The following is a 14,423-nucleotide window of genomic DNA, read 5'->3' as shown; positions in this document are numbered from 1 at the left end:
CAAAAACACAAAAAGTTATAACATGCTAAGCTTGCTTTTTTCGATTTGATACAAATTTTACAAAAAGGCATAAAATTCTAAGCCAGTTAAAAATGGTTCTCGTTGGTACAAAAGGAAATAGGACACCTCAATAAATGTCTTCGCTTTTCTGATCAGTGTAAATTTACACCTTTGTTTCCTTTTTTCTGCATGGTACAAAACTAAATAATCCATCCAAATTTGAGTATTACAAAATGATATAAAATTCTGAGTTCATGTTCGCTTTCTTCGTTTGTTTAAATAGTAAAACATGGCCTGGAAATGAGATTTCGCTTTTTGTGGTTATTACAAATTTATTCCTTTGTTTAGTACAAATATTACAAAAAGGCATAAAAATCTAAGCCTGTTAAAAATGGTTCTCGTTGGTACAAAAGGAAATAGAACATCCGTATGTATATATTCATTTCTTTAAATGGCACAAAATGGTATAAAGATCTGAGTAGTACAAAATGGTATAAAATACTCAGCTAGTGATCCATCTTCGGTTTTTCTCTATTCCTTTGTTTATTTGACTAGTTCAAAATGATATAAAATGGTACATTTTGCTTTTTCCGACTCATACAAATTTATTCCTTTGTTTGTTGAAATAATGCACAGTTGCATAAAATACTCAGCTAGTTAAAAATGGTTCTTTTTAGAGTTGATACAAATTATAAGTCCTTTGTTTATTTGAATACTGCAAAATGGTACGATTTCTTTCTTTTTTCTCGGTGGTACAAAACTAAATACTCCACCGTTTATTTCAGTAGTATAAAATGACATAAAAAACTCAGCTAGTTAAAATAGCCCTTCTTCGCCTTTTTCTGAACCAGTTAAATATGGCACTTCTTGTTGGTACAAAATTGAATAGATCACTCAAATTTATTTCTTCGTATATTTAAATACTACAAGATGATATAAAATTCTAAGATTGTTGAAGTGGCTCTTCTTCACTTTTCCAGTTGGTTGGTTGGTTCTTTGCTTTTCCTCGGTGTACAAATTTATTCCTATGTTTATTTAAATAGTTAACATGGTCCTCCTTCGGTCTGTTTTTTCTAGTTGGTACAAAACTGAATACTTCTTCGTTTATTGGAGTAGTACAAAATAGTCCTTCTTCGCTTTTTTTTTCTAGTTAGTATAAATTTATTAATTCGTTTAATTAAAATGAGCATTTTTCGCTTTTCTTAGGTTAATACAAATGTATTCCTTCGTTTGTTTGAGTAGTACAAAATGGCATTCCTCGTTAGTAAAATAGCAAACAAACCACTCAAATTGATTCATTCTTAACTTTTTCTGCTTGGTACAAAACTGAATAGGTCACACAAGTTTTTTATCCGACACGCTGTTGACATGTTATTAAGGCTTAAGTATTTTGATCTTTGACCTCGATGGTCATGATTTTTTAACATGTACTAGTTGATGACCTAATACTCGATTTGGAAACAGCACCTCAATATTTGGCTCCATTTTCGCATTATTTGTTTTTAAGTTTTTTGACCTTTGACCTCATGACCACTATTTTTGGAACTTGTAGTAGTTGATGACCAATTACTAGATTTGGAAACAGCATCTCAATATATGGCTCAGTTTTTGAGTTATTAGGTTTTAAGTATTTTGACCTTTGACCTCGATGGCCACTATTTTTGAAACTTGTAGTATTTGATGACCAATTACTAGATTTGGAAACACCACTTCGATATTTTGCTCTAGTTTTTGAGTTATTAGGTTTTAAGTATGTTGACCTTTGACCTCGATGGTCATGATTTTTTAACATGTACTAGTTGGTGACCTATTACTCGATTTGGAAACAGCACCTCAATATTTGGCTCCATTTTCGAATTATTTGGTTTTAAGTATTTTGACCTTTGACCTCGATGACCACTATTTTTGGAACTTGTAGTAGTTGATGACCAGTTACTAGATTTGGAAACAGCATCTCAATATATGGCTCAGTTTTCGTGTTATTAGGTTTTAAGTATATTGACCTTTGACCCCGATGACCACTATTTTTGGAACTTGTAGTAGTTGATGACCAATTACTAGATTTGGAAACAGCACCTCAATATGTGGCTCAGTTTTCGTGTTATTAGGTTTTAAGTATGTTGACCTTTGACCTCGATGGTCATTATTTTGGAACTTGTAGTAGTTGATGACCAGTTACTAGATTTGGAAACAGCACCTCAATATGTGGCTCAGTTTTCGTGTTATTAGGTTTTAAGTATGTTGACCTTTGACCTCGATGGTCATTATTTTGGAACTTGTAGTAGTTGATGACCAGTTACTAGATTTGGAAACAGCACCTCAATATGTGGCTCAGTTTTCGTGTTATTAGGTTTTAAGTGTGTTGACCTTTGACCTCGATGATCATTATTTTGGAACTTGTAGTAGTTGATGACCAGTTACTAGATTTGGAAACAGCACCTCAATATGTTGCTTCGTTTACGAGTGATTGGGTTTTAAGTATGTTGACCTTTGAACTCGATGGCCACTAATTTTGGGACATGTAATACCTGATGACCAATTGCTAAATGTGGAAACACCACCTCAATATGTGGATCCATTTTCGAGTAATTAGGTTTTAAGTATGTTGACCTTTGCTAAAAAGTTTTCATAAAAGGGAACGAATCTTATGTATTATCTGCTCTGCTACGTAATTTCAATTAGGGGTAATGAATGAATACACCCTCTAAAATGACTATCTGTAGACCGTGGGGTGTTCGATTGTAATCTTGGAATGAATTATTTGCTATGTTACGTATTCTTATGTCATTTTTGTTATGTTAAAATAGGGGTTGAAAAATATGCTCATAAAAGAGAACGAGTTCACCCCTTAAAATAGACTATGTTTAATCTTCGCTATGTTTCGTTATGTTAAAATAAGGGTTGAAAAATGTGCCATATTCTTTTATTAGCTGTGCTATGTTCAAATAGGGGTGGAACGAGTCTTATGTATCTGCTGTGTGTTCATAATGTGCTCATAAAAGGGAACGAGTACACCCTTGCTATGTTACGTAGTCTCTTCTATGTGTTCGTAGTCTCAGTGTAATTTCTTCTATGTTAAAATAAGGGTTGAAAAATATGCCATACTCTTGTATTAGCTCTTTTATGTTACATACTCTTATGCTCTGCTGTGTGTTCATAGTCTCAGTGTAATTTCTGCTATGTTAAAATAAGGGAATGAATACACCCTTGTTATGTTAGGTACTCTTATGTGTTATCTGCTCTGCTGTGTGTTACGTAGTCTTCTATGTGTTCGTAATCTTATGTGTTATCTCCTATGTTAAAATAGGGGTTGAAAACGAGTACACCCTTGTTATGTTGTGTTCGTACCCCTTTGCTATGTTCTTTGTCTGCTATGTTGAAAAAGTGCTCATAAAAGAGAACGAGTATACCCTGCTATGTTACGTATTCTTATGTCATTTCTGTTATGTTAAAATAGGGGTTGAAAAATATGCTCATAAAAGAGAACGAGTTCACCCTTAAAATGGAAGCCTGCTATGTTATGTAGTCTTCTGCTCTTATATGTGTTCGTAATCTTACATGTTATCTGCTATGTTAAAATAGTGCTATGTGTTATCTGCTCTTCTATGTGTTATCTGCTATGTTAAAATAAGGGTTGAAAAATATGCTCATAAAAGAGAACGAGTTCACCCTTAAAATGGAGGCCTGCTATGTTATGTATTCTTCTGCTCTTACATGTGTTCCTAATCTTACATGTTATCTGCTATGTTAAAATAGTGCTATGTATTATCTGCTCTTCTATGTGTTATTTGCTATGTTAAAATAAGGGTTGAAAAATATGCTCATAAAAGGGAACGAGTACACCCTCTAAAATGGAGGTCGTAAAAGAGAACGAGTACACCCCCTAAAATGGAGGTCATAAAAGGGAACGAGTTCACCCCTAAAATGGAGGTCATAAAAGACCATGGGCTCACGTTGTACGGTGGTCAATTCCCAGGGGGGCTCATAAAAGGGAACGAGTTCACCCCTTAAACGTGGTCATAAAAGAGAACGAATACACCCCCTTAAAAGTGGTCATAAAAGGGATTAAATTCACCCCTAAATTTGAGGTCGTAAAAGACCATGGGCTCACGGTGTACGGTGGTCATTTTCCCAGGGGGGCTCATAAAAGGGAACGAGTTCACCCCTTAAACGTGGTCATAAAAATGAACGAATACACCCCCTAAAAAGTGGTCATAAAAGGGAATAAATTCACCCCTAAATTGAGGTCGTAAAAGACCGTGGGCTCACGGTGTACGGTGGTTATTTTCCCAGGGGCTTGTGAGTTGTTCTCTTATGTTCTATGTTGTTCTATTGTGGCCCAGATCGATCCATTTTCTACTACTCCTGGAAAGTAAATGTATTAACTCTGTAATTACGAAACTATGACTACAATTGAACGATAATGGACATATTCCTAATCAGGAAGGTATACAAAAATTATGTGTCCAATGAAACGCCTGACACGACTTACCTGTAGCTCTGCAATGACATATTCGTGGCTCCTGTAAGGTGCCGGCCCTCTCCTTACTATTTTAGCTCCTTTCTTACGTGTGATTACACCTTGTGGTAGTAGAAATGGAAGCAAATGTAGTGCGCAATTGATTGCTATAGAGAGAAAATATGACTAAGTCAGTATATAATAATGTTTGGAATTAGTAGATATTGCTATTGTCTGCCAAAATATTTTTTGAAGTACAATGTAAATCACACTAAATTATTCCAAAACTACTTCCATGAGTTGAAATAAGGTTTTACTTAAAGTGTACTGCTTTCTAAAGCCCTAGACAATTGTTATATTCCTTAGCACAATGATGGGGAAACATTTTGGGCCGCAGGCCAAAGAGAAACGAAAAAAATATAGGTGGGCCAATATAATTTTAAAAAAGAACAACAGTGATTGTATCACTTGTAAAACCAAGCTCTATTAATACTCGAAAGATCATGAAGGGGAATGTGATAAATGGTATTGTGAATGCATTTTTAAACATTTCTCATAATTTGGCTGGAAGTATAATCCACTGATTCTCAGAAGTGAAGTTATATTCGTCAGGTAATGAATGACGTCGTGGGCTGGGTGAAAACGTTTAAGGAGCTACATCTAATCCGCGGGCCATGTTGCCCATCACTGTCTTAAGACGTGAAGATAATAAGTCAAAGATGTGCAATTTTGGGTTCATGTACGTTTATTTAAAAGGTATTACGTGCTTCAAAATACTGACTTATTTTTACTTCTCAAAGTAAAGCATATAAAAGCTACTATTTGCTGCGATTGAATTATAACAATAAAACAATGTTTGTGAATAGACACTATAAAAAGATAATGTAAAGAAAAGAAAAAAATAAATGGGTGCTTTGCCAGAAGTAGGGTTGTGTTGATGACAAATAGACTTTTGTGTACATATTTATACATGCAACCTGAAATATGATAAATATACACGAAAACTTGATCTTACTCACCAAGAACTTTCTCTAGCGAAACCTTAAAGAAAATTATCACTGCCAAACAGATGACATTGAAAACAGACTCTGTCGCGCCGAACAAATTTTTAAATTCAGCATCGATCTGAAATATAAAGATTTAATTGTTATACAAATATATTCTATTAAATAATATATTTTACCTTTTTCTAGTCATGAAGTTCCAAAGTAGTTCATTGTCATAATGTTTTACTGCAATGTTAGAAATGCGCATACATGAATAATGTGAAGTAGCAATTAGACTCTTGTTCAGGCAAAGTAAACTATGATAAAACCAGGCAGACCGTGCTGTTACTGGTTGTACGTACAACTAATAAGTCAGATATTCCCGAAATTAGTATGATAAATTTTTACCTAATAACATTTAGTTTTATATTAATTTGGCATCTGATAAAACATTGAAATAAGACTAAACTTTCGAGCTAAACGTGTAAACCTGTTCTTCAAAACCTCGAAATATTTTCAGTTTTCTTCGTGTTCTTTAGTATTGAGTATTATATTAGTGACATTTCGGTAGCGCTTGCTATCTTCTCAGCTGCACGAATAACTAGCACGGAAAATATTACACCTCTCACGATGTCATCGTAGAGTTTTGCATGTATGCTTTGCTTGTAAAATTCCCAACTCTAATGAGGAAGGTGGTAGTTGCTACCGAAATTGTTTGGATTAGAATACTGACTACTATAAAAGACAGAAGAAAAGATAAATGCCAGAAGTATTTCGTTACTATTAAAAACCCTGCCAAATCATATCGTTGCAAACATTCAAACGAAACAAATGAAATCAAAGTTTTAGTATAATGCCTTACATTTATACTCTGTATGCTACAGAGGTTGAAGTCCCGAAACAATGAGGTCGTGTGTTTTGTAAAGAATATGAGAATGGTTATTTCTTATTTTGAAGGGAAAGAAAATCAGAAGTTTATTGGTTTCTTCCGAAGCCTACTTTCGTTTAATTGAAGTAATAACTAAATATGATATTGATTGATAGACTTGGATTTTTGGGACTGGTCCTTTTCCATCCAGGGGCGTGTACAAGGAAATTGCGGGGGGGGGAGTAGAATAGTACATAGTAGTCATAAGTATTGAATCTTGTCAAGGCAGATTTTTAATTGTAGATTCCATTACAGGGAAAACGAAGGTAGTAGTTGAATATTTAAAAAAAAGCTTGAAAAAAGCTGTATCCCTTAAACAAAGTGTTTTTCTTTCATGTGTACCCAGGGGTAATAACACATATTTTGAGAGATGAATTTGTCGCTTGAGAAATAAAGGAAATGGGGGAATGAAGAAGTGGGAGGAAAGGGAGAACTCCGAGAAAACCCACGCACACGGTGTTTGTCTACTACAAAGTTCACTTGGCGGATGTTGGGATCGAACGAAGGACACCATGCACCACCTCGGCCCTTGGTAAGACGGATTCAAAAGCACTGTACTATCAGATTCATATCCTGACTGAAATGTACCAGTATAAAGTCCCAGCATTGTACGGACAAGACATTAGCCAGGCTGAACTGCACCAAGCCAAAGAATCTAACCAGACAGTAAAGGGAGACAGTGATGGATGAGACGTATGAATAATAATACAAAAATAGCTACAATGAAGGAACTGACATGAAACTCGAAAAAACTAACCTTCTATGCAACTTGCCTACCTTCATTTCTCAGGCTCCCACACTTCCCGATGAGTAACGAAACCAACACCCGTGTTAAACAATAAGTAATTCAGCTGAAACAGCCACGGTAGTGTTCGTAGTTTGAGGGAAAGTTCCCTAGTCTAGGGAAATTTCATAGGTAAATGTAGCAAAAAGGAAAAAAGGGAATTTTTCGATAAAACGTGAAAAATTCAGGGGAATTCTCTAGTTGACTGATTAACGAATATCACTACTTAAATTGTTCTTTGTTATTCAGAAATAAACCAATACAATTGCAATAGTTTGTGTGTGCTGCAAGTAGCATAATTTGCACCCATTGTTAGCTGGTGGAGTGCACTGTGGCTCAGTGGGGAGTGCTTACCTCAGGTGCATGGTTTTCTTGGTACGATTTTCACCCAAGCAAGCTTGTGATAAACAACAATGTGTTCGTGGATTTTCTCGAGGTACTCCCGTTTCCTCCCACTTTCTCATTCTTCCATCATCATTCACTTGCTTTAATCATCGTCTCCCTTAACCTAAAGGCATAATCATGGGATGTTAAACTGAAAGATTTCACTATATTTAAATATTTCATTTTGTTGGCTGAGTGTATACTTTTGAAAAAAAAGTAAAAAGTAAACGTAAAAATTGAAGGAAAAAGCAAATGAATAAAACAAATGTGGTTGGTAGCAGAAGCGTCATTTCAGATTTTGCTTGTGGGAGGGCAAGACCCCTTGATATAAGTAAAATTTTGCGTTTTTCTCTGACTACTATTCTATTCAAAAAATCTATATATATCCCAATCTCAGGGGGTGCAATTACCCCTTCCTGCCCCCTAAATGACGCCACTGGTGGTAGTTCCCTTAATATAGCTAAATTAAAATTATTACATAACTTCTGTCATAGGTATTGGACACTCAACAAACAACGGAAAATTTGATAAAGTGAAAAGTTTGTGTCAGTCGAGGGAAATTTTCTTAAAGAAACCTACGAACAGTGCCACCAGGTTCGTCCTGCACTGCCTCGGTTAGATAGCATTCATGCTTTATTGCCACCTAGCACAAGTTCGTTCGTGTTTATGCCATACGTCCACACTATATTTACATTGAGCCCTTCTGAAGTTAATCTGTATGTAGTACTGGAGCTTCTTATTTAGTGCTGCTAAAAAAAAAAAAAAGAACTTTAACCCAACCTGAGAATGTAAGAAATGTGTCAAAACTTGATAGAACAGTCTGCTCGAGTAATGCCTGTTTTTTTTTTTTTTTTTTTTTTTTTTTTTTTTTTTTTTTTTTACATTATAGCTTTTATGCAACAGATACGGAATCCGTATTTATATGGCAATCGTAAAGGAATTGCAATTTTTCAACTAATACTTCTGGTGGTCCCTTGAAATTTTATCTGTGCAAGTGAGCAGGCCGGTAGCCAGCCCAAAAATGTAGGAGGGGGGGGAATCTAACCATATTATAGTTCATTTGCAAGCCTACCGTGAACATTTAGGCAGGCAGTAAAAATTTAGGAGCCCGACCCCCTAGACCCCCCGCGTGGATACGGGCCTGCAAGTGAGTTATTTTCATGTCACCCACCACAAATCTTTTAGGGGACTATAAGAAGGAAATTATTAAAAGAATTGTATTTTTCCAACAGTTATTTAGAGTGCTGCGCCAAAAGTAAACCTGCACGCCCCAATTCACAACAACAACAAAAAAAGTAAACAATTTACTGAATATATTGGAAAGTCGCATATCATTAACACAACAACTTTGTCTAGGATATAGAATGCCCAGAAGCATAGAGTGAGGCTTCCGGGCATTCTATCTGGGAACCAGTACCTAGAAGCATTACTCATGATTTTCGAAGGAAAATAATGCATTGTCCTGATTAACCGTCAATCGATTACAATGATCGCACACAAGCAATGTTGCATTCACACTTAAAACTAAATTCATGTTGCTAGCAGTACTTACCTGCGAAATCCTCTATGATTAGTAAACAACACTTGTTGTCCATGTTGCCTTCTAACTTTCTCTTTATCCATCCGGTAAGTAGTTCCTCCATAAGCCAGAATGAGAACATATAGTTCAGGATTATAAAGGACTTTTGTGCTCTTATGTTAGCTTGTTCGTACTTGTTTTCCATAGTCTTGCATTTGCAAACTGTCTTTTATATCTCACGATATTCAATGATTATCTCTGTCATAAAACAATATTTTTTAAGACTACATTATTACTCGTTTTTGAGAACCAGTCTCCTACTCAAATATGCAACTAAATTTCCTCATTCTCATTTTTTGAGTTATTTTCTCCTCAAAATTGAGACAAATTTACTCAATTTTTTTTCGAGTAGTAAAATGTATTCATTTTTTAATAAATCATTTTTAACAGTGTACAATGCTATTTTATTATTATTATTGCGATTTATGTGCTATCTAGGAGCAGCGGCGCAAATCTGTATTCAACATTGGGGGAGGGGGGACGGGTTCCCATAATCATCTTCTTTCTTTTTTTTTAATGATGTTCAAAATATTTATAAAGTTGAAAAACAATACTATGGAGGATCAGGGGAGCAAAGTTGTCTTCAATATTGGAAGGCGAACAGATTTGAGGCTTATTATGGGAGAAATCAATTTCGCCTCACGTTTCTGGCGATCGGACACAAATCATCACATTTCTCAGCAAAAAGCAGATTTCAAATCGAAATATTGAGGGGACAGTCCAACCAAGTTCAAAGATTCGAACATATCCTTCTCATCTCCCCGTGATTGCGCCAGTGCCTAGGAGGATAAAGAAAAAAATACATAAACTAAAAGTTGCGTATTTTCGGTCGCAGTATCCGAGTCTGCATTAATGTAGAGGGTTTCTATTTGGAATTTTTAAGTTGGCTCCTGTGGCCCTACGGTGGGACCCCTGGGGCCACTTGTTTACAGAATTTTACAGGTCCCTAACATGGGTACATTCTTACGTAACTAGATTTATCACATTTTGTGTCATTTCGGAAATATTTGAGGTCTCAAAGTTAGGAGACATACGTACGATAGTCATTTTTTTGCGATTACAGCGCCATCTATTAGAATAACGAAAAAGTGTTTCAAGTAAGAGTGTCTTAGTTTTGATTGCAGAATCAGAATCTGCAATAAAAATAGAGGATTTCCATTTGAAATTTTCAAGTTGGCCCCTGGGGCCCTATGATGAAACCCCTGGCTAAACTTGTTGTTTACATAATTTTATAGTCCCCTAACATGGGTTCATTCTTACGTAAATAGATTTGTCAATTTTTTGGTCATTTCGGAAATATTTCAGGTCGCAAAGTTAGGAGACATACGTACAATATATTTTTTGCGATTACAGCGCCATCTATTAGAATAACGAAAAAGTGTTTCAAGTAAAAGTTGCTTAGTTTTAATCACAGAATCTGAATCTGCAATTAAAAAATTTTTTTCTGTTTGAAATTTTCAAGTTGGTCCCTGGGGCCCTATGATGGGACCCCTGGGGGCACTTGTTGTTTGCAGAATTTTATAGGGCCCTAACATGAGTACATTCTTACGTGACTAGATTTGTCACATTTTTTGTCATTTCGGAAAAGTTTGAGGTCGCAAAGTTAGCTGAGACACCCTGTATATATATAAATATATATGCAGGGCCTAATTTAGGGGGTGCAAGTGCACCGCTCCTCCTTCCTTGCAAATATACACTATTTAAATTGAGGAGGGCACTGTGGCTCAGTGGTAGAGCATTCACCTCTGGTGCTTGGGGTCCCGGGTTCGATCCCGGCCACCGCCAAGTGAACTTTGTGGTGGACAAACACCGTGTGCGTGGGTTTTCCCGAAGTGGTCCCGTTTTCTCCCACTTTGTTCATTCCACCATTTCATTCATTACTCATCATCACCGTCTCCTTTAGCCTAACCGGCATAATCGTGGGACATAAAACTCAAAGATTTTATTTCATTTCATTTTACTATTTAAATTGAGAAGCCAGCAATGAAAAAGTAACACTTACCGAAACTTTCTGTCAGCACGTTTCCGTTTGGGTCTTAAAAGAAAGCAAAGCTTTGCAAAAGCAATAGTTTAAGTCGATTTTCTGAAGGTTGAAGGAAAAGGATTCACTAACTAGGGATGATACCATACCGGGACCAAGTACCTGGGAAAAACCTATATATCTTCTGAAAGTTCTTGCCATGAGAATTACAAAACTGTTTTCAAATCACGGGCAAACCCGCAAACTGATCCTATATGGGGCCAGTTTAGTGGTGTTTGTGACCCTAGGTATGGTACAGGGTGTTTCAGATAAAACGTCCAGTGCTTATAAATCCGAAACGGCAGAGAATAAAAAGATGAAACAAAAACTGAGATAGGAAAATGTCATAGAACACATCACATGGTGTTGTTGTGGTGATCCCCAGGGCCCTTCTTCAAGGGGGCCCAGGGGCCAATTTCAAATTTTCAAGTAGAAACATGTATTGAATCATACCTCATTCAATAGTACTTGGAAAACGAAACAACTTTTGTAAGAAACAATTTTCGATTTGGGCCACCGTTTTCAAGATGGCCGCAAAAAGCCCGTATCAGTTTGAGGTTGGCACCTGGGTCCCCTTTACGGAGTTCCTGAGGGTCACCACAACAACACCACTTGATATGCTTTATCATCGTTCCCTATCTCAGTTCTTTCATTTACCTATTCTCAGCCGTTTCTGATTTAGGCCTACAAGCACTGGACGTTTTATCTGATACACGACCAACTTTTTGCGGCCATTTTGAAAATAGTGGGCCAAATCGAAAATTATTTCCTACAAAAGTTGTTTCATTTTTCAAGGACTATTGAATGAGGTATGATTCAATGCATGTTCCCATTTGAAAATTTGAAGTTGGCCCCTGGGCCTCCTTGAAGGAGGGCCCTGGGGGTCACCACAGCAACACCGTGTGATGTGCCCTATGACATTTTCCTATCTCAGTTTTTGTTTCATCTTGTTAATCTCAGCCGTTCATGATTTATAAGCACTGGACGTTTTATCTGAAATAAAAATGAATATTACGATGCATCACACGTAAGCCACTGAGCCCATCATGTTCCTGTTTCGATCACTGCTAAAACATGACTCGGGTAAGAGTTTGATAATATCGCTTTGCACCCAAACATACCCATTTCGTCAGTGTTGCCAACGAATTGTAAATACAACGTGGCAGATGGTTTCTGTACCACTTGATGTATATCCATGAAAACGCGGCATAAACATCATTCGTCACTAGAAAAAATATACTTCGTTCATATTCCTCTTCCAAGAAACCCAGTTTATCAGTGTTGCCAACCAATTATAAAAATAAGAAATTGTAAAACACTTTCCGTACGATGAGACGTTTATACATTAAGCTTTGCAGAAACATCATACAAAGTATAGAAAAAGGATGTTGAGTGTGGCCATCTCCCAATCATTATAGGTTGTCAGTGTTGCCAACAAGTAAAAACATCACAATGTTGGAAATTGCGTGAATGCCATTGAAAGAATATATAACAAATGTGACAGAAGCAGCATTGGATAATGGAAAACAATGTTTGTCCCCGTCTCCCAAGCACACCAGTATGGCAGTGTTGCCAACCAATGCGAACATTCAAGATTTTCGCATTAAGTCTACCGCATTGACAAACATGACAACATGGGTACATGTGGGTTCACTTACATACTACAAACCTAATGTGGGCCACAGTCTCATTATCGGCCACACTGATGTGCTTGGGAGATGGGAACACTCACATTATCTTTTCCATTGTCCAATGCTGCTTCTATCACTTTTGTCATACATTCGTTCAATGACATTCACGCCATTTTCAACATTGTGATGTTTACACTTGTTGGCAACACTGACAACCTATAATGGTTGATAGATGGCCACATTCAACATCCTTTTTCTATACTTTGTATGATGTTTCTGCTAAGTTTGGTGTATAAACGTCTCATCCTACGGAAAGTGTTTTACAATTTCTTATTTTTACACTTGGTTGGCAACACTGATAAACTGGGGTCTTTGGAAGAGGAATATGTCCGAAGTATATTTTTTCTAATGGCGAATGATGTTTATGCCGCATTTTCATGGATATACTTCGAGTGGAACAGAAACCATCTGCCATGTTGTATTTACAATTCGTTGGCAACACTAACGAAATGGGTACGTTTGGGTGCAAAGTGATATTATCAAACCCTTATCCGAGTCACGTTCTAGCAGTGAGCCAAACAGCAACATAATGGGCTCAGCGGCTTACGTGTGATGCATCGTAATATTCATTTTTATTTCTGTCGAATATACCATACATGGGTGACAAAAACCACTAAACTGGCGCCATATAGGATCAGTTTGCGGGTTTGCCCGTGATTTGAAAACGGTTTCGTGCTTCTCATGGCAAGAGCTTTCAGAAGATATATAGGATTTTCCCAGGTACTTGGTCCCGGTATGGTATCATCCCTAGTAAGTAAAATAATATAACATTTGCCAAGTACGGAAAAAAACAGAAGGCAGGAGGAGAGAACTTTTTTTGCACACCACCCTCTTTGAAATGCTTTCCTCCGTTCTATTCATCAGTTGTCAGGAATAAAGAATGTTGTCATATATATACGATAACTTGATTGGGAACCAATGACCAACCAAAATTGTTTCTAATAATGATCCGCAACTCCTAATTACAGTCCTGTAATGCCTGTAATACACAATAAATTTTGAAATTCTAAAAGTAGATAGGTAAGGGTAAACAGTACATTACTAAAGTAAGTTTTTACATTCATTTAGGATATTGGTTGAAAAGTGCCAAGGGAATCCTGGCGGTTGTGAAACTTTCCTCGTGGACCTCCTTCAAAAAGGTTCCCTATTAAAGAAAGAAATGTACCAAGATGAAGCCTTGAAGACAGGAGATTTTGTGTTTCCAGCAAAGGATTATTTAGTGATGGAACTGCCATGGAAACGAGCTAGAGATGAAAGGCCAATAAAAAGCTCATCTCCAATGCCACAAATCCATTACGTTGGACTCCAGCAGCCACTAGTGAAGTCAGATGAACAAAGTATTGCTCCGTATTCAATCGAATTTCTTTGGAATAACATTCAAATCAAGGTAAACAGAGTAAAATTTTGTTATATGCATCTTTTGTGCAATTTATCTTCAGTAGAGACACTTCAAGTTTCAAATCAATGGATGTGTATTGATTAATTTATAATTTTATAGAAATATATAAGTGGAATACTACTCCAGGAGTTGCAGTGGCTCAGTGGTAGAGCGCTCACTACTGGCACATGGGTTCCCTCTTTCGATCTAGAAT

This window comes from Thermobia domestica, chromosome 16, assembly GCF_964235325.1.
Source record: "Thermobia domestica chromosome 16, izTheDome1.hap1.1, whole genome shotgun sequence".
Classification (NCBI taxonomy): Eukaryota; Metazoa; Arthropoda; class Insecta; order Zygentoma; family Lepismatidae; genus Thermobia; species Thermobia domestica.
Note: the sequence above shows the minus strand (reverse complement) of the source record.